This window comes from Hyla sarda, chromosome 3 (assembly GCF_029499605.1).
Source record: "Hyla sarda isolate aHylSar1 chromosome 3, aHylSar1.hap1, whole genome shotgun sequence".
NCBI lineage: Eukaryota > Metazoa > Chordata > Amphibia > Anura > Hylidae > Hyla > Hyla sarda.
The window spans coordinates 339,469,973-339,496,669 of record NC_079191.1 but is presented as its reverse complement, the minus strand read 5'-3'; the positions used below and the strand labels follow the sequence as shown (position 1 = coordinate 339,496,669).

General features: G+C 42.8%; 1 protein-coding gene across 2 annotated transcripts in view; it reads right to left on the bottom strand.

Annotated features, from left to right (window-relative positions):
- Positions 1–19,758, bottom strand: part of RASGRP3 (RAS guanyl releasing protein 3) — a 110,806-nt gene extending 91,048 nt beyond the window's left edge. Inside the window, exon 1 of one of the 2 annotated variants that reach the window (XM_056567411.1) lies at positions 19,627–19,758. The gene's annotated coding sequence lies outside the window, so the exon portion shown is untranslated. The remainder of the gene's footprint in view (positions 1–19,626) is intronic. The other variant, XM_056567410.1, reaches the window with a different exon arrangement.
- Positions 19,759–26,697: the final 6,939 nt, after the last annotated feature.

Genomic DNA, 26,697 nt, shown 5'->3' with positions numbered 1-26,697 from the left:
CGGCGGTATGGGGGCTCATTTTTTGCATCATGATCTGTACTTTGTTTTAAAACCACATTTGCATATAAAAAACTTTTAATACATTTTTTAATATTTTTTTTTTAATAAAATGTATTAAAAAAGTTGGAATTTTGGACTTTTTAATTTTTTTTCGTTCACGCCGTTAACCGTACGGGATCATTAACATTTTATTTTAATAGTTCGGACATTTACGCACGTGGCAATACCAAATATGTCTCAAAAAAATTTTTTTACGCTTTTTGGGGGTAAAATAGGAAAAAACGGACGTTTTACTTTTTTATATGGGGAGGGGATTTTTTCACTTTTTTTTTACTTTTACTTTTACATTTTTTTACATTTTTTTTTACACTTGAATAGTCCCCATAGGGGACTATTCATAGCAATACCATGATTGCTAATACTGATCTGTTCTATGTATAGGACATAGAACAGATCAGTGTTTTCGGTAATCTTCTGCTCTGGTCTGCTCGATCACAGACCAGAGCAGGAGATGCCGGGAGCCGCACGGAGGAAGGAGAGGGGACCTCCGTGCGGCGATATGAACGATCGGATCCCCGCAGCAGCGCTGCGGGCGATCCGATCGTTCATTTAAATCGCGAACTGCCGCAGATGCCGGGATCTGTATTGATCCCGGCACCTGAGGGGTTAATGGCGGACGCCCGCGAGATCGCGGGCGTCGGCCATTGCCGGCGGGTCCCTGGCTGCGATCAGCAGCCGGGATCAGCCGCGCATGACACGGGCATCGCTCCGATGCCCGCGGTTATGCTTAGGACGTAAATGTACGTCCTGGTGCGTTAAGTACCACTCTCTTTGGAAATGAGTCTTTCTTTCTCTATTTTTGTGGCTTTTATCTGTTTTTTACATATATTACATTTTTCTCTATAGCTTTTTAATGCTTCCTCACTGCCGTCCTCTTTTAGTAGTTTAAATGCTTTATTATTATAATGTATTGCCCCCTTAACATTTTTATTCATCCATATTGGTTTTCTTTTATTTCTGACCCTTTTATTCCCATAAGGTATAAACATCTTACAGTGAGTGTTTAAAGGGGTACTTTGCCCCTAGACATCTTATCCCGTATCCAAAGGATAGGGGATAAGATGTCAGATCACGGGGGTCCCGCCGCTGGGAATCAAGACGTCACGATCTCCCGTCACCGTGGTCGTGAGCCATTAGGATGAGAGCCTCCAGCGCTGCCGGAAGCCGCAACAGGTGGGTGCTGCAGCCGAGATCCCGGGGGTCCCCAGTGGCAGGACCCCCGCGATCTGACATCTTATCCCCTATCCTTTCGATAGGGGATAAGATGTCTAGGGGCGGAGTACCCCTTTAAGATATTTTTTATAAGTCTCCCATTTAGTGTCAGTATTGCTGTTTTTGAGGACATTATCCCATTTTATATTGTAAAGGGCTTCTTTGAGTTGGTCAAACTTTGCCTTCCTAAAGTTCATTGTTTCTGTGGCTCCTCGAGAGATTCCCTTATGAACAAGTTATAATGTATTATATTATGATCACTATTTCCTAGGTGTCCTTCTACTTGCACATTAATTACTCTATCAGGTCTGTTGGTTAATATTAAGTCTAGCATGGCGCCCCCTCTGGTCGGGCCCTGCACCATTTGGGACAGATAATTGTCTTAAGCTATAATCAGAAACCTGTTTCCTTTATGAGATTCACAGTCTCCCAATTTATATCAGGATAGTTAAAGTCCCCCATTATTATCACTTCATTCTGATTTGCTGTCATGTTTATTTGTCTCATTAATTGATCTTCTGACTCTTCCATTATGTTTGGTGGCTTATAGTAAACACCTATCAGAATTTTTTTATTTTTATCTCCATATATTTCTACCCATATTGACGCCACATTATCGTTTTCCTCACATATATCCTCCCGCAGTCCGGCCTTCAGACTGGACTTTACATGAAGACAGACTCCTCCCCCTTTCTGTTTTGTCCGATCCTTCCTGATTAGACTATAACCCTGTATGTTGACCGCCCAGTCACAGGTATCGTCCAACCAAGTCTCTGTTATACCCACTATGTCATAATTCTCCTCAGACATCAACCAGTCCAGTTCATCTGTTTTATTTGTCAGACTTCTGGCATAAGTCAACATGCAATTCAATGGTGTATGTTTTTTTCTTCCTTTGAAGCCTATCCCTATTAACTATTCTAACCCGTTCCTCCGCTCCACCCCCAGATACATTAATAAGTCTCCCCTCTCTATCCACACTATCTTCCCACTCTACGTTGTACGTTCCCTCCCCCCCAGTCCCTAGTTTAAACACTCCCCCACCCATATAGCCATCTTCTCCCCAAGCAACGCTCCACCCCCAGATACATTAATAAATCTCCCCTCTCTATCCACAGTATCTTCCCACTCTACGTTGTACGTTCCCTCCCCCCAGTCCCTAGTGTAAACACTCCTCCACCCTTATAGCCATCTTCTCCCCAAGCACAGCTGCACCCTCCCTAATGAGGTGCAGCCCGTCCCTACGGTAGAGCCGGTAACCGACAGCGAAGTTGGCCCAGTTCTCCATGAACCCAAACCCCTCCTTCCTACACCAGCTTCTGAGTCACTTGTTTACCTCCCTGATCTCCCACTGCCTCTCTGGTGTGGCTCATGGTACAGGTAATATTTCTGAAAATATTACCTTGGAGGTCCTTGTCTTAAGCTTGCGGCCTAAGTCCCTGAAATCATTTTTAAGGACACTCCACCTACCTCTTACTTTGTCATTGGTGCCAATATGTACCATGACGGCTGGGTCCTCTCCAGCCCCACCCAGCAACCTGTCAACCCGATCCGTGATGTGCCGAACTCGAGCGCCAGGAAGACAACACACTGTTCGGCAATCCCGGTCTTTGTGACAGATCGCCCTGTCGGTCCCCCTAATAATTGAGTCCCCCACTACCAGTACCTGTCTGGCCTGCCCTGCACTCCTCCCTCCCTCCTTACTGGAGCAGACACCCCCCTGGCGCTCAGAGGCAGAGTCTTGCTGCAGTACTGCTAGCTCTGAAATGGCATCCCCCTCATCTGTCAGCTGGGCAAACTTGTTGGGGTGTACCAGATGAGGACAAGCCTCCCTGACCCTTTTCCCTTTACCCCGTTTTCTAACTGTAACCCAGCTTGCTGCCTGACTGTCCTGCACCTCTGGACAGAAAAAATTTAAGGTAGGTAAAATAATTTTCCATGATAAATAATACCAGTATACAATGAGTAAATATATACCACCACACAATAACTGGATAATACCACCATACTGTACTGAATAAACCACTATACACAGACCCCAATACAAAAGTGAATGTTTAGCACTAGGTGATCAGATGAAAATTCTTGGCTCTTTATTGGGATCAACAGGATACAAACAGCATGATAAAAACCTTGTGCTGTTTGTATCCTGTTGATCCCAATAAAGAGCCAAGAATTTGCATATGATCACCTAGTGCTGGACATTTGTTTTTGTATTGGATTCTGCCTTGAAGCCGGGGCAGTGCCGGCGGGTCCAAGGCACAGGTGTATTCAGTGGGCTAGGAGTGGAGCTGTACAACTTCCAGCATTACTATACACAGAGCAGTATACTATACAGAATCTGCATACTATATAAATGATTATACACAGTGCCCATATAGCGGTAGATACCAGCTGTACAGAGATCTGTGTACAATTTAAGTGATTATATACAAGACCATATGGCAGTAGATACCAGCTGTATAGAGATCTGTGTACAATTTAAGTGATTATATATAGGTCCATATGGCAGTAGATATCAGCTGTACCATGTCAATCTCTTAACATCTGCAGGACAAACATGTTACAAACATGCATTTTTCCAGTGCCCTCCCCCTACATAATCTTTCCATCTATAAGCCCTTAAAGGGGTACTCCGGTGCTTATACATCTTTTCCCCTATCCAAAGGATAAGGGATAAGATGCCTGATCGCGGAAGTCCCGCAGCTGGGGACCCCCGGGATCATGAACACGGCACCCCGTTTGTAATCAGTCCCCGGAGCTGTCACGCCCCCTCCTGTAGGCTTGCATTGAGGGGCGGAGCGTGATGTCACACGGGGGCGGAGGCGTGACGTCACACGCCGCCGGCCCGGTGGTCGTCCGTAATCAGACCCGGAGCGAACACGCTCCGGGGACTGATTACAAACGGGTGATCCCGGGGGTCCCCAGCCGCAGGACTCCCGCGATCAAGCATCTTATCCCCTATCCTTTGGATAGGGGAAAATATGTATAAGTCCCGGAGTACCCCTTTAACAATGCCCTCCTTTGTGTCCTGCACAGTAAAAGAGCAGGTAGGTAGGTAGCCAGGTAAATAGTTAACTAGGTAGATCAGGAAGCCAGATATGTAAATAGGTGACTAGCCAGGTAGGAAATTAGGCAGCCATGTATGAAGGCCAGGTATGTACATAGTTAGGTAGCCAGGTATGCAGGTAGTTAGAGAGGATATGTAGGTAGGTATTTAGGCAGCCAGGTATGTAGGTGGTTAGATAGCCAGGTATAAAGGTAATTAGTTAGGCATCTAGGTACACAGTTAGGTAGCCAGGGAGCTAGTTAGTCAATTAGGAAGCCACCACCCCCTCCACCCAGTGCCCCCAGAAGGGGCATTATGAAAACCCCCTATAGAAGTAGTAGTTCCTTTTAGTTTAGTAGTTTGTCCCCATATTAGCTAGGCATGAACATAGTAGATAGTCCCTCACATTAGGTGTAGGCAGCAGAGTTCCCCATAGTAGGTGTAGGAAGCAGATCCCCCCATAGTGGGTGTAGGCAGCAGAGTTCCCCCAAAGTGGATGTAGGCGGCAGAGTTCCCCCACAGTGGGTGTAGGCAGCAGAGTTACCCCACAATGGGTGTAGGCAGCAGAGTTGCCCCACAGTGGGTATAGGCAGCAGACTTCCCCCACAGTAGGTGTAGGCAGCAGAGTTTCCTCACAGTAGGTGTAGGCAGCAGAGTTAGAGTCCCCACTGTAGATGTAGACAGCAGAGTTAAAGTCCCCCTAGTAGGTGTAGGCAGCAGAGATAGAGCCCCCCAGAAGGTGTAGACAGCAGAGATAGAGTTCCCCCCAGTTGGTGCAGGCAGCCCCCTTCCCAGGTTGAAAATAAAAAAAATTACGCTCACTTGATGTCCCACGCAGCGTTCTTTCCTCAGCAGCAGGGGCCCGTGTCTTTCTTCCTACACAGTGCCGATGCCGATAAGTGACATCATCGGTGCCTGCACTGCGTAAGGGCGGAAGTCACGTCTCCTGTGTAAATCGCAGATGTGACTCACACAGAGGGGACGCCTTTTCCTGTATGTGCATGTACCGCACATACAGGAGAAGGCCGGGCTGCCTGCTGGGGATCCGGGACAAGTGTCCTTAATCCTCAGTAGCGGCAGCAGTGGGCCCCTTACCCAGCCGGGCTCTCAGACAATGTCTGATTGGACTGGCCGGTCAGTCCGCCCCTGTGCATATGTATGACGGTGCTGTTACTCTAAGCATTGAAGAGAGGGAATAATGGTGGTGGTGATTATAATGATAAATAAATAAATAATGTGCTGCACTCTTCCCCACCCCCTCAGCCCAACCCTATATAAGTAGTAGTTAGCTATATATGGGCCATTTCTTTCCTAGCAGCCTCCCAGTCTGACTGGGAGAGCATGGTAAGTGAGCTATTACATCCCTGTTCACACTGGTGTGGTACTGTGCGGTGTCCGTTGCTGCCGTGGCGCCGTGTCTGCGGGGGGGTGCGGCCCATAGACTGGTTTGAGTGGCATTGGTGCCGCTCTGCCGGTGGGTCATTCCCCCCTGTGGGCATTGGTGTCGCGGCGGTGGTGGTCGCCGCCCGATGCTGCGCCATTTTATGCTAGGGACGTTAGGGACCCACTCTGGATAGGTGGCCTTGACGTGGCGAGTGGGCTTGTACTTTTTGATCAAAAATGTATACTAACAACCTGTTAGTTTTGATATTATGCTGAGAAGCAATCAGATCATTATACAAGATTGTAGATGTGCACCATGTCTGTTTTTCTACCCGAATTCACACTGTGATTATAATGATGATTGGGGGGGGGTTAATGGTGCTTGTGATTCTGATGATGATGATGATGGGCCTTGGGGAGAGGGAATAATGGTGGTCGTGATGATGATGATGGGCCTGGGGGAGAGGGAATAATGGTGGTGGTGATAATGATGATGATTGGGTGGGTTAAAGGGGTACTCCGCCGTTCAGCATTTGGAACAAAATGTTCTGAACGCTTAGAGCAGGCGCCGAGAGCTCGTGACCTCATAGCCCACCCCCACATGACCTTACACCGCGCCACCTCAATCCAAGTCTATGGGAGAGGGCGTGTCAGCCATCAACCCCCTCCCATAGACTTGCATTGAAGGGGCGTGATGTCATGAGGGGGCGGAGCTATAATGTCACTGCTCTAAGCATTCGGAAGATTTTGTTCCAAACGCTGAGCAGCAGAGTACCCCTTTAATGGTGCTTGTTGTACTGATGATGATGATGGGCCTGGGGGAGAGGGAATAATGGTGGTGGTGATGATGATGATTACGAGGGAATGGTGCTTGTGATTCTGATAAATGTGATGATGAGCCTGGGGAGAGCAACCATTCTCGCGCCAGACGTTTTTGACCACTACAAAGGTAAGCTTTTTTTTCTCATTTGAAGTGCTACAATGCTACTAATTATATAAGTGTACTGTATACTACTTAAATTTACTTTTTTGGAGGCGTTTTTCGTGGTTTTTTTGTTTGGTGTGCCCCACAGGAAAAAAAAAGGTTGGGAAACACTGTATTAGGGTATAAGGGCAAACTGTACCCTTCCTAGACCTGATGGTGGTTATCAAAGTCAGAAAATGACGGGGGGGTTCTCAGTCAAGTGTCAAGGAGGTCGAGCCGAGCTGCTAAAGTGTCACAGCCTGGCACAACTCCTAACTTGCCATCTCCCAGCCCCTCTTTGATTGATAGAAAGAGCCCTGTATGTCAGCCAATGAGGGGTTGGGGGGTGAAGGCAAGCAAGAAGGTGAGCCCAGCTGTAGCACTTGGATGAAAATAAAAAGGCAATTTTATAAATTTGGCAACCACTATCAGCTCCAGAAAAGGTACAGCTTGCTTTTATACCCTTATAGCTATACAATGGTGTCTGCAACTCTTAGTGGCAAATACAGCTGACAGATTCCCTTTAAGACCTATCTGTATAATGAGACTATACATGGTTTGTTTGCATTCTGTAACCATTAGGACTTATAGGTCTGCATAGGAACTGTGTGCATGTCTATTTTGCTTGTGTAAAGGAACATAATAATAAGTGCCTCACATATGAAAATTAGAGCTAATTTCTCATTACTATAAATGACCAGGAGATTTTTTTTTTATTCTGATACAGGTTAAACATGATACTCTACTTGTACTAGCAAAAATAGCTTATATGCAACAGAGAGTCTGAATTTTTTCTATTGCTAGTTTCCACATGAAACATCTATATAAAATGTACATTTTTAGAAATGAAGGGCCTTTTACTTATTAACCTTAAAAAACAACTTAGTCTTGAGGAATTTTTTACTTTTTTTTACCATTCTGATATTCGCACCTTTCCCAAGTTTAGACTCTCCAAAATGTTGAGATATTTGCAGAACAATATACATTCTTAGGACAAGAAAAAAAGAAGAATAGCAGTGAAATAGGTTAAAAAATCAGCAGTGTTTGTATGTAATAATGTGTTCAAAATCTATGAAAAAGCAACAATTAGTGCACACATTGGCCCTCATTTACTATGGCAAACCAGACATGTTTTGTCGGTTTGTGTGCCACAAATTCTGTCTGCGCCAGAGTTGAAAAATCCCAGACTAACTCTCCATTTTGATAAGAAAACCCGAAAAAGAGGAGTGGCCATTGGGAAAAGGGGGCGTTGTCACTGAAAAGGTGCGTGTTCCTGACATTGTCACTAAAACCCAACATATTTACTAAGGTTTCCACAGAAAATGTGGTGGATTTCAGCTGAGGAAAACCAGACAGATCAGAGCATAAAAAATGCTTAGTGTAGGGAAAGGGGAAAATGTAGGGAAACCTTAGAAAATACCATGGAAAATAAATTGTAGGGAATTAAAACCCACAAATAAACCTACACCCCACTCTTAAGGGCCATTGTGTAAAAAAGACGTCAGTAATTACAATAACATTTGTGCACCGATGGCTGCTTTTCCATAGACTTTAAGAGAAGGCATTATTACATTTTTAAAAACTGCTGCTTTTTTTGTACTCGTTTTACAATATGTAGAGAATGTACATTGGCCCTCATTTACTATTCTAAACCCGAGTTTTTTTGTCTGTTTTTTTTGGCGTATCTTAGTCTGCGACATGTCGCAGACATCGTGCGCCAGTCTGCGACACGATGCAAAATTTTTTCCCAACGGACCCAATGTGGATTCTCCCAAACCCGAAAAAGGGGCATAACCCGACATTTTTAAGCTTTCCCACGTATTTATAAAGATTTCCAACCCGAATTTGTTGAATTGTTGTGGATTTTTTCCCGACAACTCAGAGGAGTTGCAAACCAAAACCAACAAAACCCACGTGCGACAAACAGGATGCGACATAATAATAAATACCAGGGGAAAAAAGCAGTCGGGTAAGAAAGCAACATAGACTTACAACCCGATTTTCTAAGTAAATGAGGGCCATTGTTTTTTTAAAAATTAGTGCCTGGTTTCCACATTTTGGAGAGTCTAAACTGTTGAAACTATTTATTCCAAGTACCTTTTAGATGTGGGCATAGTGTTTTGATGCTGTGCCCATAAGCTTCCTCTGATGCCAAACAGTTTAATCACTGTTCCTTGCCGCCGGGTAAGAACCGGAGACAGAGCCGCAACGCATTTAATCACACTGCCCACACTCTCCTTACAGCCACTCATGCTTGACTGATACATCGAGATCTTCATACAAAGCCTGGCATTCAGTGTGTTAATCAAGTGTGAGGGGTGTAAGTTTGTTTTAGGGTAGGCCACAAAGGACACTGTAGTAGCAGTCTCTGGCCTCCTTACAGCAGGAAATCTCAACATTAGGATTGGGCATGTTGGATTTTTATTGCCCAATCCTTTTCATTTCAGTGAGTTAAGTCTCCACTAGAGGAGTCTGGGGTCAGATTTCTTTCCCATCCCCTTTCAGAACACATACATTCTCAAGTGAGCCAAACATGTGTATGGGGAAGCTGTCAGCTGACAGTATGGCCAACGTAAGAGACGTAAGATCTCCTTAATTCGTTCACAAGTGAGGAAGAAGCAAGATTTCAAAAATATTTATGAGCTGGAAGTAGTAGGAGATTGTAAGGTCTCGGGGCTGTGGTCTATGGTCTGTGTGACTGGCAGAGCAAGTACTGTCACCTTTAAAACATCATGTATTTAAAGGTAGATGAAGAGATTCATTTCAAATAACTAGCAGTTTTTAAAATGACACTTTACTATTACATCTATCTGGAACTATTAATGTATTCTTTAATTCAATAATTCAATTTATTTTAACTTTTGTAAATATTCCCAACCATTGTACACCCAGATAGCAATCGGACAAAATAATTGTTGTCTGCTTCCTGCATGTCATTGCTGGACAACAGGCTATTTAAGTAATACTTGGGTTTGTACAGTAAAATGACTACAGGGAAAAAGTGGTGAATGTCAATATTATATGCTTAAGTTATATTTAAAATAGATAAGCATTGTATAACCCCTTAAGGACTCTGGGATTTTACATTTTTGCACTTCCGTGTTTTCCTCCTCACCTGTCATTACACTTTCAATTTTCCACCTACAGACCCATAGGAGGGCTTGTTTTTTGCACCATGAATTGTACTTTGTAATGACATCATTCATCTAACTGCAACTTTTTGAGACTTTTTCTAAGTAGTGCCCTTTTTGGTAAAAAAAAAAAGGACACTTTATCTTTATTCTGTAGGTCCATTGGATTACGATGATACACAATTTATATAACTTTTATTTTATTTTACTACTTTTAGAAAATTTGAACTTTTTGTGAGACAATGAGTGTGCTTAAAATTGTCCTCTTCTGACCCCTATAACACTATTATTTTTCTGTATATTGGGCTGTATGATTTGTCGTTTTTATTGGTATAATTTTAGTTTTGATGGTATTTTTTTGATCACTTATGAAGTGAAGGTTAATGAAGTGATTCTGGACTTTGGTATGTATTTATGTATACGCAATTGATCGTGCATTTTAATTAAAGGGCTACTCTGCTTCTCAGCATATTGAACAAATTGTTCCAAACACTGGAGCCTGCGCCGGGAGCTTGTGACATCATAGCCTTGCCCCCTCAATGCAAGTCTATTGGAGGGGGCGTGACGCCCCCTCCCATAGACTTGCATTTAGGGGGTGGGGGTGACTTCATGAGAGGGCAGGGCTATGAAGTCACAAGCTCCGGGTTTGTTCCGAACGCTGAGCAGCGGAGTACCCCTTTAATGTTATATTTTAATAGTTCAGACACCTGTGCACACGGCAGTACCATATATGTATTTTTTATTTTGGTTTACATAATTTTATTTGAAAAATAGGAAAAGGGAGAGGGGGTTACAACTTTTATAAGGGAAGGGGGCTAATTCACATTGATGAAGTTTTTTTTTTTTATTCACTATACATTTTATTCACTATATTATATTCCCCATAGGGGACACTATTAATTGCAATTTTTCGATTGCGTACACTGAATAATGCTTTGCCATTAAACAATGCTGTGATTGGACAGGATGGAAAAAGGACAGGAGATCCTATGTCCATCCTCTCAGCTGATCGAGACCCCATGATTTTGTCAGGGTGGTTCCAATCCCTCAGCTGCCAACATTTTATTTTTGGCACTTTTAGACCCTGAAATCTTTGTGGCTACTAAAGGGTTAATGCCAGAGATTGCCTTGAACATTGATGTCTAACATTAGCGGTGGGTTCAGCTCCTGAGTGTGCTTCATAGACCGGGAGCGGACAGAGGGCGTAAATTTACACCATGTGTTCTCTAGAGGTCAATACTCCACTGTCTTATGTAGGATTATTTATCCGCAGAAAGAATAAACATGCATCTCAGAGTGGTCCTAGCGCTGGCTGGTTCTATCTATTGGCACCTGGTTCTATCTGCAGTGTGAATGGGGCCTAGCAGCTCCAATTCTTCAATCCCACTCATTTAACTCTTTCAATGCAGCAGTCTGTGAGTATGGCATGGTCAAAGGAGACTTCCCTCTTTGATTGGGTTTCCCTGGCCCACCTGGGCCCACTAGATGTGTCTATGTTTGTATATTCATTTTGTATTGTCTATACATTATATGTGTTGAGGCTCTTAACCCCATAAGGACCAAGGACGTACGCATACATATTAGCTACCTGGTAGTTAAGGACCAAGGATGTATGCGTAAGTCCATGGGAATTTCGCGGGGACCGGACCAGGGTGACTGCTGATATCTATCAGTAGGCACCCCGTGCAAATGCCCAAGTGGTCATCAGACCCCCCCCCCATGTCAGCGATACACACCAGCGATTTGCTGCGATTTTGGGTCATACGGGTCTACGGTGACCTGGAAAATAAGGGGGATCGGGGTTGTCCAAGACACCCACGATCCCCCTGAAGGGATAGGAGTGAGGTGACAGGGGTGCCCCTCCTATCCTTGCTATTGGTCGTCAAGAAGCAACGACCAATAACAGATCGGGGGCGGGGGATTAACTTTCGGTTTCCCCATTCTGCCCACCCACAGTAGGCCGGGCACAATGGGGAAACCAACGAGGACTGGCGCCGAAGTCCACTTACCCATCGGCGGCAGCAGTGGGCGGCAATCGCCAGCGGTGATCGGTGGCAGAACAGGACGGCGATGCGGCTCCCTGGATCCTACGGAAGCCGGTGAGTTGCCTAGCAACATCTGGAGGGCTAAAGTTTGAGACCACTATACAGTGGTCTCTAAACTGTAGCCCTCCAGATGTTGCAAAACTACAACTCCCAGCATGCCCAGACAGCTGTTTGGGCATGCTGGGATTTGCAGTTTTGCAACAGCTGGAGAGCTACAGTTTGGAGATCACTGTGCATTGATCTCTAAACTGTGGCCCTCTATATCTGGCAAAACTACAACTCCCAGCATGCCCACACAGCAGTTTGCTATCTGGGCATGCTGAGATTTGAGTTTTACAACATCTAGAGGGCCACAGTTTGGAGGTCACTGTGCAGTGGTCTCTAAACTGTAGCCCTCCAGAAGTTGCAAATCCCAGCATGCCCAAACAGCAAACAGCTGTCTCAGCATGCTGGGAGTTGTAGTTGCGTACCCCCAGCTGTTGCATAACTACATTTCCCAACATACCCTAACGCTGGCTGGTTCTATTTATTGACATACATGCTGGGAGTTGTAGTTTTGCAACAGCTGGAGGCACACTGGTTTGAAAATACTGAGTTAGCTAAAAGGTACAGGGTACATTCACATGGGCAGGTTTACAGTGAGTTTCCTGCTTCAAGTATGAGCAGCGACAAATTTTCCGCTGCAGCGCAAACTCCTAGCGGGAAGCTCACTGTAAACCTCCGCCCGTGTGAATGTATCCTAAAAACACTACACTATACTACTACATAATAAAGGGTAAAACACTACATATACACCCCCCTACACTGACCCCCCCAATTAAAATGAAAAACCTATTGTACGGCAGTGTTTCCAAAACGGAGCCTCCAGCTGTTGCAAAATAAAAATTCCCAGCATTTCCAGACAGCCACTGACTGTCCAGGCATGCTGGGAGTTTAGCAACAGCTGGAGGCACCCTGTTTGGGAATCACTGGTGTAAAAATACCCCTATGTCCACCCCTATGCAATCTCTAATTTAGTCCTCAAATGCGCTTGGCGCTCTTACTTCGGAGCCCTGTCGTATTTCAAGGAAACAGTTTAGGGCCACATATAGAGTATTTCACTACTCAGGAGAAATTGCACTACAAATTTTGGGTGGCTTTTTCTCCTTTTACCCTTTATGAAAAGGAAAAGTTAGGGGCTACACCAGCCTGTTAGTGTAAAAAAATTAATTTTTACATGAACATGCTGGTGTTGCCCCATACTTTTTATTTTCACAAGCGGTAATAGGAAAAAAAAAAGACCCCCAAAATTTGTAACATAATCTCTCCTGAGTACGGAAATACCCCATATGTGGACGTAAAATGCTCTGTGGACGCACAACAAGGCTCAGAAGTGAAAGCGTACTATGTACATTTGAGGTCTAAATTGGTGATTTGCACAGGGGTGGCTGATTTTACAGCGGTTCTGACATAAACGCAAAAACATAAATACCCACATGTGACCCCATTTTGGAAACTACACCCCTCACAGAACGTAACAAGGGGTATAGTGAGCCTTAATACCCCACAGGTGTTTGACGAATTTTCATTAAAGTTGGATGGGAAAACGAAAAAATATATATTTTTCACAAAAATGCTGGTGTTACCCTAAATTTTTCATTTTCACAAGGAAAAATAGGAAAAAAGCCCCCCAAAATTTGTAACCCCATTCCTTCTGAGAAAGAAAAAAACTATATGTGGATGTAAAGTGCTCTGCGGGCGAACTACAATGCTCAGAAGAGAGGGAGCGCCATTGGGCTTTTGGAGAGAAAATTTGTCCGGAATTGAAGGCCATGTGTGTTTACAAAGCCCTCAGAGTGCCAGAACAATGGACCCCCCCCCCACATGTGACCCCATTTTGGAAACTACTCCCCTCATGTAATGTAATAAGGGGTACAGTGAGCATTTACACCCCACAGGTGTCTGACAGATATTTGGAACAGTGGTCTGTGAAAATGAAAAATTAAATTTTTAATTCGCACAGCCCATTGTTCCAAGGATCTGTCAAATACCAGTGGGGTGTAAATACTCACTGCACTACTTATTACATTTTGTGAGGGGTGTAGTTTCCAAAATGGGGTCACGTGTGGGGGGGGGGTCCACTGTGCTTGCACCACGGGGGCTTTGTAAATGCACATGGCCCCCGACTTCCATTCCAAACAAATTCTCTTTCCAAAAGCTCAATGGGGCTCCTCCTCTTCTGAGCATTGTAGTGCGCCAGCAGAGCACTTGACATCCATACATGGGGTATTTCCATACTCAGAAGAGATGGGGTTACAATTTTAGATGGTATTTTTCTCCTATTACCCCTTGTAAAAATTTAAAATTTTGGGGAAAACCAGCATTTTTGTGAAAAAATTTTTTTTTTTCATTTACACATCCAACTTTAACAAAAAGTCGTCAAACACCTATGAGGTGTTAAGGCTCCCTGTACCCCTTGTTTCATTCCTTTAGGGGTGTAGTTTCCAAAATAGTTTGCCATGTGGGGTATTTTTTGCTGTTCTGGCACCATAGGGGCTTCCTAAATGCGACATGCCCCCCAAAAACCATTTCAGCTAAATTTGCTTTCCAGAAGCCAAATGTGACTCCTTCTCTTCTGAGCATTGTAGTTCGCCCGCAGAGCATTTTACATCCTAACATGGGGTATTTCCATACTCAGAAAAGATGGTGTTACAAATTTTGTGGGGCATTTTCTCCCATTACCCTTTGTAAAAATGGTAAATTTGGGGGAAAAACTGCACTTTAGTGAAAAAATTTGTTTTTTTCATTTACACATGCAACTTTAACAAAAAGTCCTCAAACACCTGTGGGGTGTTAAGGCTCACTGGACCCCTTGTTACGTGCCTTGAGGGGTGTAGTTTCCAAAATTGTATGCCATGTGGGGGGATTTCTGCTGTTCTGACACCATAGGGGCTTCCTAAATGTGGCATGCCCCCCAAAAACCATTTCAGAAAAACTCCCTCTCCAAAATCCCATTGTCGCTTCTTCCCTTCTGAACCCTCTACTGTGCCCGTTGAACACTTGACATACACATAATGAGGTATTTCCTTACTCAATAGAAATTGGGTTACAAATTTTTAGAGGATTTTTCTCCTTTTACCCCTTGTAAAAAGTCAAAAACTGGGTCTATAAGAACATGTGAGTGTAAAAAACAGATACTGTTTGCACTGTCCCATTGCCCCACTTTCATTGTCTCATTGTCCAATTAGTGAAGTGCAATACCACTGTGTATATTTTATATTTTTAGCATTTTATACCATTGTAACCATTTTATCTAGTGACCAGTCTGCGACAAGGGCCCTGCCGCAGACCTCACATCATTTTTCCAAATAAATGTTATCATTTTATGCTATTTTAGACACGTTTTCTTTTTTCTCTCTCTCTTTCTTCAAATTTTTGACCTTATATCTTTTACTCTGACCTAGCCTAGCAGGACTGCCTCCCCTTTTTACACTATTAGTACTCTTTCTTGGCACATGGGTATGTGCAACGCAATATCCTCGGTATAGGTTTTCTCTTTTTACGTTGAGCTCCCACATTTTTTTAAATATATTTTCTAACCTAACTCGTGCCAGAAATTGGAGTAAGTTATGGTTAAAATGCTCATAGCTGGAGTAGATTTCTAAGTCTGGTGCACAGATTCCTATAGTGAGAGATGTGCATATGGTGCTTGAGATGTCATAAATTTGGTGCAAGTAAGTCATATGACATGAGTGTAAGACACCGATCCTAATAAATACCCCCTGTATATTTTGTGTGTATGTGCCTTTTTGTCAGCTGATAATTGTACTCTTTGTAAAAGGCCAAGAACTAAACTTAATGGCAAATACTAAGGAATACTACTACTACTACTTTGACTAAAAACTGCTAATTTGTCCTACTTCTAGGAGTGCTGTATGAGATAATCTTATGTAAGAGGAAATATAGTCAGTTGTTTCCCTGAGCAAAAAAAAACGGCCTACAGGGAGCAATATATAAGTTGACATTCACTGCCTAACAGGGCTGCCACTATATCAGTTAACTTAGGGCTCTATTAGACAGGGTGAATATGAATAAACCCATATTGCGTTGTGTAATGGGCCCAGCTACCAGCTGACAAACGAACATTTCAGCAGGCCTAGATATTTCTGAGTAAGCCGGGAATGTATGGCTGACAGTGATGGGAGTGAAGGGCCACAAGAGCCATCCAGCAGTCATTCATGTGTCCTTGCCTATACAGTAACAGCTTTCCCCAGCAATAATGGCTGATAACTAGTGGTTCAATCACTAGGGGTTCCTTCAGCTTGAAATGCCAATCGTTGGCCCCTGCTGATGTTCAGCATGTCCTGGCAGCCCGGTCCACGTGCCCCCCTTCTATGCTTCACCTATCCACTGTCTGCTCCAAGAAGATAAGTTTTGCAACCAGAAGTGAGATAAAGGGTGAAAACCAAAAGGGACTCAGCTCCTAAGTCAAACCGGTAAGGTAACACAGAGGGTCCACACCCTTTGGGACATTACAATCTGCAGTGGTCAGCTCATTGCCAGGGGTTCCAGATGTCAGACCTGCATTGGTCAGCTAACAGTCAGGTTAGTAACATACAGAATAGGATTTGTCTATATTAATCAACTCTTATAATTAGTTTCGTGCAAATAAAGTTTGAGTGCAGATACAGTAATGCTAAAGCTTTTCTACACGTTGTCTTTCACAATGCCATTTACAAGGTTCCTCACATCTATACAAATAAACATACATGAGATTAAGCTAAGCATACAGGAGAAGATCTTTTACTACTCACTGCATACTTCCTGTTCCTTAATTCCAATAGAAGCATCCTGTGTTTAGCCTCTTCCCATAGACAACTGATAACACAGATGACTACATTGTACTCTAACACAATGTTAAATATATGAAGTTGGGTCACTGACTGTATCCAAAATATATTTATAAATCTTACTTTCAGCCAATGCAAAACACTTCTGGGTCATCGCCTGTGCCATTTGTTCTAATGGACCAAGGTCAAAGCAATAAACTTTTTAAAGTATGGTCTTTTCTGAGTATATATACATAAAGACTATCATTATCAAGTCATGTTAAGGCACCATAAAGGAATATTAAATTAGTTGTTTATGGAATATCCCCAGGACAGATGCAGGTCCCACCTCTGGGACCCACACCTATGTGGTGGGCAGTTCTGGTTGTCACAGCAGGACCAAGAACAAATGGAGACAGAGGCGTAACTTGTAGCTTCTGGGCCCCAATCTGTAAACTGTAACATGACTCCCATATCTACCATGTGCCATTTATATTGATGATTTCTTCTCTCAAGGCAGAGGCGACTTGGTTCTCCTCAAACACTAAGACCCCGATCCAACTCCTACCTCTGTACCCCCAATAGTTAACCGCCCCCCCCCCCCCCCCCCAACGGAAAGGCGTATGCATGGTTCTCTTCATTCACTAGTAAGGCAAAAATGGAAACAAGCAAGCAAGACTACTTATTGGAACATATGCAACTGTTCTCAATAAATAAAGGTCAATTACACTCAAGGCCTCCATAATGGAAAGAACATCCATTCCATGCAGATTATCATCAGATTATCCAGGCAATAAAGCAGAAAAAACACTACTGATAAGATCTACTGTTGGAATTCAATTGAGTTATCTAAATTTATCAGAAGGATGTGGTAACCAAGTCTTCTGTCTAGAGTCGAGTGTCTCTAGGATCTAGTATATTTTACATATCACGTAACATTTGTGCACCAGTAGGAGTAGGAGTCGTCAAGATATCCAGTAATGCTATACTAATGACAATATTCCAGGTTCACTTGGTATATAGGGGTTGGAAGATTGCTTAGCATTGAACTGAATCAATATATTGGAGGCATTTTACCAGATACAGGGCACAGGGGGTATATACTTTTTTGTGACACTGACAGCGCAGTGTAATGTAAGGCTAGTTTAAAATCTGTGCCAGATGCATGACAGACGCCAATGAATCCAGAAAGACCCAGCTGACCAGGTTTCTGTCTGGTGCCCATCATTTTGCCAGATTACTCTCGAGACATAACAAATATGGCATGCAGCATACTTTTTGTCCCATTATTAAAATAAAATCTGCAATAATGGTGCAAAGCAAAGCTTTCGATGAATATGTAAATGAAGCCTAAATATATTTTTGTTTAGGGCAGTCAGTCAGTTGATGTAGTTGTTATATATGTTGAAGCACTAGTGATATAAAATAATTCAAAACTCCCAGCTCATAGCAATAAAAACAAAGAATAGTAACTTTATTGGCTGGATTGATTTTGAATAGAATTTTTAGCTACTCCAATTGTGTGTGAATTGTGTGACAAATCTACTTTAGACATTGCACAGTATATTATTTTTGCAGTGTAATTTATATTTTATTTATAATGAAGTTTATAAAATTAGATATTATGTTGTATTGTTATTTGTAAACAATATGCTTACATGGAATATAGGATAAGGGTCTCCTTTATAAGGTACCATACAGGGGGCGCCATTCCTATGCACACCTGGCCCTTGTCTTGTATACAGCCTGTGGCTGATAAGGGGGATGGTTTATTTACATGTCCCTCTATGGACATTGCTATAGAGGGCGGAACTTCAAACATAGAAATCAATATGCAGAGCTCCATCCTTAAAGCCACATGCATAGTCATGGCATATAAACTTCTCCGGCCCATTCCGAATCAGGCTCAGAAATATATGGCATATAATAGTACAGTGCCAAACATGCTTTTAAGCTATTTCTATACAGCGTGTACAGTAACGCAGCCTCACAATTAACCAAAAGGACCTTTAGTTTGCTAAGAAATAACAGCGTAAATTTCATTTACAGTACATTGCTTTCCAGGCTATGTGTTGACGTTAACTTTTTGTGAAAACCTCCACTGCTCACAGTATGGACTAAAATAGCAACATATTCTTAATACGTAATCTTTAATTCTCAAGCGACAAAACTCATTTAGCCATGGAGAAGTCAGTACACAAGTCTCTCTCACCAAGTTTTATTGACAAACCATTATTTTACTATTTATATTTATACATTTCTAAGGATGAATTAAGTTATTTTGATGCGAAATGAATTGAGTTCAGTTTCTATATCCTGTTTCTATGGAATGGCAATGTTTTTGTAAGCAGAATCATGAGACAGCCTCAAGCTCTTGGTATCCAGCATGATTAGCAGACAAAAAACTCATATGACTTGTTAAGAATGTAGTGTTGTAAGCAGCCCAGAGGTACCGTGAGCCGACCTTAGCCTACTTCGCTGATCGCAACAGCAAAGATCCTGCTTTCCAGATGAAAACCTGAATTTACCACTAGTTTAACTTGTTTGCAGACATTGCCTATAAGGGTGAAAACACACTCAGGATGCGCCAAGGTTCCATTGTGGTTTGTACCCCGGTAGGTAGTAGTAGCACCCCTCATCGCTATATTAAAAACTTCATTGTGTGCTTTCACCCCAAAGGCATAGATAAGTAAAAGTTTCTGCATCAAAGTTGGCAAACTGTGCCAAAATTAGACACACATTCAGCTAAAAATAGTTTGCGGTTGTTCACTGCAGAATTGCATCCTTTGTCACATTAACTAGTTCACAACCAAGCATATTGATAACAATTCTATACAACATGTATCTGCTCTTAACACATTCATTTCCCTGTGGCTGCAATGTTCTGGATGAGTGTGGGAACACAATAGGCAAAGGACAGAAAGAATACCACCCGCGCAGGACATAACAACAGGAAAATGCCTGGGTTACTTACTGTAATTCTCAGTGCGGAGGTATTCCACAAACATCCCTGCTTCTTGCTCACTTGCCAAGTGCTAATGTATGAAATGAGCAGCTGTTTCCTTTGAGCTTGTGCTGTGTCTTACCAAGTCACATGCCCCTCCTCTGATAAATCTAGCTGTAGACTTTGCCAGGAGGTCAACATTTTGAAATTTTTTTTTTCTTTAAAGATTGTTTTATTTTTAGATGGTTTTGACCTGAGCAGCGGCACGGCACAATTTTAAACAAAAACAAAATAAAGTCAGAATAAATCAAGAAAGGGGTTTAGAATGACATTTAAGTCATGAGCACCTGATATGTGGAATTCATGAGGCTAAAATTGTCAGCAATAATATTATATGGTACGACTTCCCATTTTATGTTCCTTATGTTGCAATTGTGCAGTTTACGTCATTGTGAATTCCCTTATTAATGTTGTAACAATGCAGTTCATTCTCAAGTCTGTTATTTACAAGTGGGATGAAGTATATACTGTTACATACCTGCTGTACTCTGTAAACTAAGTCTGCATAAAGGGGTAAAGGCAATGGCTGACTACGGAACAAGACACTGACAAGAACTCAAATAAGTTTAAGCACCCATCATCCAACACCTTCAAAGTGACTGTGAATTTGGTAATTACATTGAAAGTTGTATTTTTTTTATAGTGTAAACCATGGATAAGAAACAGGGCCAAATAACAGGTTAGTTACCAAATAACATTATATATAGAGGACATATTTCCATCATACTGTTGATTACCAAATCCAGTATATCAAAGCCAATATTGCCAATAATATCAGTATAGGAGGAATATCAACATACATATTTCCATCATATTGTTCCTGACCAAATCCTTTATACTGAGACCAATATTAACAATAATACCAGTATACAATGAGGAATATTATCACCATACAATATTATCATCATACTGTTACTGACAAAATCCTGTATACTGAGGCCAAAAATACTAGTAAACAAGGAGGGATATTATCACCATACATATTATCATCATACTGTTACTGACAAAATCCTGTATACTGGCACCAATATTACAAAATTGGTGTCCTACACAGTAGATTGTGTTAATAAGTGGATTTGGGGGGAATAGGTAGGTCCCCCATTAGGTAGTTGGATAGTTACAGAAATCCCCTCATTGCATAGGTGTCCCCAGTAAGTAGGTGCAACCTGTAGTTTTCATCCTGTAGGTAGTAGCCCCCTGTAGGTAGTAGATCCCCATAGGTAGCAGCCCTCTGTAAGTGGAACCCCACCAAAGTTGGAAGCCCACTTTAGGTAGCAACCCCTCTGTAGATAGCAGCCCCCCTGTAGGTAGTAGCCCTCCTATAGATAGCAGCCCCCTGGAGGCAGTAGCCACCTGTAAATAGTAGCCCTCTGTAGGTAGTAGCCTCCCTATAATGCTAATGCTGCAGGTAGACACAAGAGTGATTGACAGGGCAAAGAGCAGATGACTCATTGTTACAACCCAATGCTGTAGTTAAATGTAAGTGCATAATTAAGATGTGTTTATAGTTAAATGCAGAACTACATATGGACATTCCGGACAACCAGGCTTAAAAAGGAGTAATAACTTACTTCTAAAATAATCCAAAATAAAAAATTCTTTTGGATTATTTGCAATATTAGGTTACAATCTGTAAGTATGGTTGCCTATGCTAAACTTCATGGTTCTTGTAGGGGTTGGGTATTTTGTAGTATGTGAGCCCAGAGGGTAAGCACAGATGGAACAAGAGGAAGGAGACCCTTGGATGACTGAGACTTGTAGTCATTCTGCTGGTCACTGTTAGTATGCGAGGGCTACTACTATATAAAAGGGGGAGATGGTACAGAGGAAGAGCTGGAACTAATAAAAAAAACTGGGGTGGAACGGAAGGAGGGGTAAAATCAGTTAGGCTATGTTCACATGTCGGAATTTCCATACGGAATTCTGCGTGGAGATTCCGCTGCAGCAGAGTGCCATTGAATTTTGAATTCAACGGGATTCTGCTGTGCTGTGCACACGGAAATTCCATGCCAGATCTTTCCAAAACAGAAATTCAGTGTCCACATAAAGAATGAACCTGTTCATTCTTTCTGCAGACTCGGCATGGACGGCGCATTCCCATGAAGACATTCCGAGGTCTGAACATAGCCTTAATGAGTGATATGAGGAAAGGAAATACAGTGGTCCCTCAAGTTACAATATTAATTGATTCTAAGATAAACATTGTATGTTGAAACCATTGTAGGATGAAACCATGACTGTATGGAGATTAAAGAAAAATAGTGTAGATAGTGAATACAGATAAAGTAAAATGGAGTCGTTCCTACCTAGTGTCCAAAGGAGCAGCTAACCCCGGCACAGGTAAAGATTAGTACAAAACATGCAGTACCTCCCTGTACTATAGGGGGCGCTACCGGACAGCCAGTCAGTGCATGCACTTCAGTAATACAGGGGTTTTACCAGTGAATGCCCATTCTGATGGGTCAGTTTTTCCAACCATTGACCCGTTTCACAGATTTGGACTGTCTGTAGCATTGTATATTGAGTATGGGTTCAAGTTACAATGATCCAGAAAAGATCATTGTATGATGAAAATATTGCAACCTGAGGCCATTGTAAGTGGAGGAATCATGTATATATAATAAACACATTGGGGGAGATTTATCAAAACCTGTGCTGTGGAAAAGTTGACCAGTTGCCCATAGCAACCAATCAGATTGCTTCTTTCATTTTTCAGAGGACTTTTTAAAAATGAAAGAAGATATCTAATTGGTTGCTATGGGCAACTGGTAAACTTTGCCCTTGCAAACATTTTGATAACTATCCCCCATTAGGTATATGTATACTAATTAGAGCTTTCTAATTTGATTGATGAATTAGAATTAATAATGTTGGGGAAAAACTATGATATAGTGGGGATAGGTAACTGGGCTGTTTGCAGGGTTACTGTCCATGCAGGAATGATCGTACAAAAAAGATAAAGGGGGTGGATTGTGTATATGTCAAATCCTGTCTTAGACCCTTTCTGCGCAAAGGCATACTGTATATGATGAAAAAGACTGTGAAGTATCTATGGATGGAAATAAGAGGGGGGAAGAATAATGAATTACTGATAGGGATTTGTTACAAGTCCACAAGTATAATGGAAGCTGCAGAAAACCAACTAATAAGACAAATAGATGGGGCAGCAAAGAAGGGGGAAGGAAAGACATAGTTGAGTGAAGAAGAAAACTAATAGTAGTACAATAATAGAAAAACTGCATAAATTTGGTATTGTTTTAAAGGAGTTATCCAGTACAGGAAAGCTTATCCCCTATCCTAAGGATAAGGGATATGTTACAGATCTCAGGGGATCCGACTGGTGGGAACCCTCGCAATCTCCCGTACGGGGCCCCGGCTCTCCGGCCAGATAGCGTGTGTCGACCGCTGCACGAGGTGGTGGCTGACACGCCCCCTCAATACAACTCTATGGGAGAACCTTCGGCAATCTACGGTAGGGGTGTTTGCCGCCGCCGCTTCGTTCGGTGATCAACACATGGTATCTGGCCGGAGAGCCAAGGCCCTGTAAAGGAGATTGTGGGGGGTCCCAGCGGTTGGATCCCCTGCGATCTGTAACTTATCACCTATCCTTAGGATAGGGGATAAGTTTTCCTGTACTGGACTACTCCTTTAATCGCATTGACCTAGAAAAGAAAGATAATGTATCATTTTTACTATAAAGGGCACTGCGTAAAATCCAACCCCCCCCCCCCTCCCCAAAAGTAGCAAAATTGCCATTTTCTTATAAATTTCTGACCACAAATATAATGTTTTTGTTTCACAGCACATCGTGAAACATGGTAAAATGAAAGATGTGATTAGAAAGAACAATTGGCCATGCAAAAAACAAACCCTCATATGGGTCTGTAGGTGGAATAAAAAAGAGTTATGGATTTTAAAAGGGGAGGAGTAAAAAAAAAATTGGCTGTGTCCTTTAAGGGGTACTCCACCCCTAGACCTCTTATCCCTTATCCCAAGGCTGCCACGCTCCCTCCCATAGACTTGATTGAGGGGGCGGGGTGTGACATCACGAGGTGGTGGATAACACCTTCAAATGGGACACTTTTAAGAGCATCTTAAAAGGTTCTATGAATAATAAACCATATGGGAATAGACATATTAGAAACAGGAATAAAAACTAGGTGGCTAAGTAAAACTGTAAAAGTGTAATAAGTATTTATTTATTGCCACAGATGTCCAGGTCAAGTTGTTTTCACCTCCCTGTTTACACCTTTCGGCCTCGGAAAAGGAAAGGGTCTTTATCTTACACTGTGTATGAGGTACATATATAATTATTTTATATTATAGTTCCAAATAAATTATCCTTTCTATGGATAACTGATATGACCTGCCTATTACATAAGGAAGCTGGGTTTTACCCATGTGGTAGAGCTCTTGAATGGATCTGGAAAACTAGCCATGTGATAGCTTATTTTAACCCCTTACGGTCCCAGCCAATTTTCAGTGTAGGCCATTTTTTGCACATCTGACCACTGTCACTTTAAGTATTAAAGGGGTACTCCGCCCCTAAACATCTTATCCCCTATCCAAAGGATAGGGGATAAGATGTCAGATCGCCGCGGTCCCGCTGCTGGGGAGCCCCGGGATCCCCGCTGCAGCACTGTGCTATCATTACTGCGCAGTTACATCACGGCTCCGCCCCTCGTGACGTCACGGTCCGCCCCTTTCAATACAAGTCTATGGGAGGGGGCGTGGTGATCGCCACGCCCCCTCCCATAGACTTGCATTAAGGGGACGGGACGGGATGTCACGAGGGGCGGAGCCATGACGTCACGCTGCTCCGTCCCCCGTATCGCCCGTCATTACACACAGAGCGAACTTGCTCTGCACTGTAATGAGAGCGGGGTGACGCAGCGGGGATCCCAGGGCTCCCCAGCAGCGGGACCGCAGCGATCTGACATCTTATCCCCTATCCTTTGGGGATCTAGGGGCGGAGTACCCCTTTAATTACTCTGGGATGCTTTTACCTTTCATTCTGATTCCGAGACAGTTTTTTCGTGACATATTCTACTTTATGATAGTGGTAAATTTTTGTCGATACCTGCATAATTTCTTGGTGAAAAATTCCAAAATTTGATGAAAAAATGTATGTAAAATGCTCTGCGGGTGAACTACAATGCTCAGAAGAGAAGGAGTCACATTTGGCTTTTGGAAAGCAAATGTTGCTGAAATGGTTTTGGGGGGGCATGTTGCATTTAGGAAGCCCCTGTGGTGCCATAACAGCAAAAAAAAACACATGGCATACTATTTTGGAAAATATAATAAGGAATGTAACAAGGGGTACAGTAAGCCTTAACACCTCACAGGTGTTTCACGACTTTTTGTTAAAATTGGATATTTAAATGAAAAAAAATTCATTTTTCCCCCCAAATTTTACATTTTTACAAGGGGTAATAGGAGAAAATGACCCCCAAAATCTGTAACCCCATTTCTTCTGAGTATGGTAATACCCCATGTGTGGATGTCAAGTGCTCTGCTGGTGAACTACAATGCTCAGAAGAGAAGGAGTGCCATTGAGCTTTTGGAGAGTTAATTTGTTTGGAATGGAAGTCAGGGGCAATGTGCGTTTACAAAGCCCCCCATTGTGCCAGAACAGGGGACCCCCCACATGTGACCCCATTTTGGAAACTACATCCCTCACAGAATTTAATAAGTGAGTATTTACACCCCACTGGCGTTTGACAGATCTTTGGAACAGTGGGCTGTGCAAATGAAAAATTAAATTTTTCATTTTCACGGACCACTTTTATAAAAATCTGTCAGACACCTGTGGGGCGTAAATGCTCACTCTACCCCTTATTACATCACATGAGGGGTGTAGTTTCCAAAATGGGGTCACATGTGGGGGGGTCAATTGTTCTGGCACTATGGGGGCTTTGTAAACAAACGTGGCCTTCAATTCCGGACAAATTTTTATCCAAAAGCCCAATGTCGCTCCTTCTCTTCTAAACATTGTAGTTCATAGTTCTACTCAGAAGAAATGGGGTTACAAATTTTAGGGGGCTTTTTTACTATTCTCCCTTGTGAAAATGAAAAATTTAGGGTAACACCAACATTTTAGTGAAAAATTTTTTTTTTCATTTTCCCATCACACTTTAACGAAAAATTTGTCAAACACCTGTGGGGTGTTAAGGCTCACTATACCCCTTGTTATGTTTCATGAGGGGCGTAGTTTCCAAAATTGAGTCATGTGTGGGTATTATTATTTTTTTTGCGTTTATGTCAGAACCGCTGTAAAATCAGCCACCCCGGTGCAAATCAACAATTTACGCCTCAAATGTACATAGTGCGCTCTCACTCCTGTTGTGTACCCGCAGAGCATTTTACACCCACATATGGGATATTTCCGTACTCAGGAGAAATTGCGTAACAAATTTTGGGGGTCTTTTTCTCCTATTACCCCTTGTAAAAATGTTACATTTTTACATTACCACTTGAGAAAATAAAGTGTGGGGCAATACCAGCATGTTAGTGTAAACATTTTTTATTTTTTACACTAACAGGCTGGTATAGCCCCCAACTTTACCTTTTCATAAGGGGTAAAAGAAGAACAGCTGTCTGGGCATGCTAGGAGTTGTAGTTTTGCAACATCAGGAGGGCTCAGTTTAGAGACCACTGTATAGTGGTCTCAAACTGTAGCCCTCCAGATGTTGCTAGGCAACTCACCGGCTTCTGTAGGATCCAGGGAGCCGCATCGCCGTCCAAATCACTCTGTATCATCCACATCATTCTTGGGGCCACTCACAGCTCGGGCTGTGTGTTCCTCACCAGGACCCCTGCTTCCCCCCAAAGCCACCTTGCTGTCTTCTGGGGAGAGCCCAGATTATTCTGTTTGACTTCCTTTTAAACACACTTCCCCTTTCTGCTACCTCTTTAATTAGGCCACAGGTGGAGGATTCTCCAGGGTTAGCTAATACACCCTTTCCTTGCCACATATCCCCCCCCCCCCCCCTCTGCTCAGACCACCGGGGAGGAGCACTTGTATTCAAAAGGCAGAGTCCA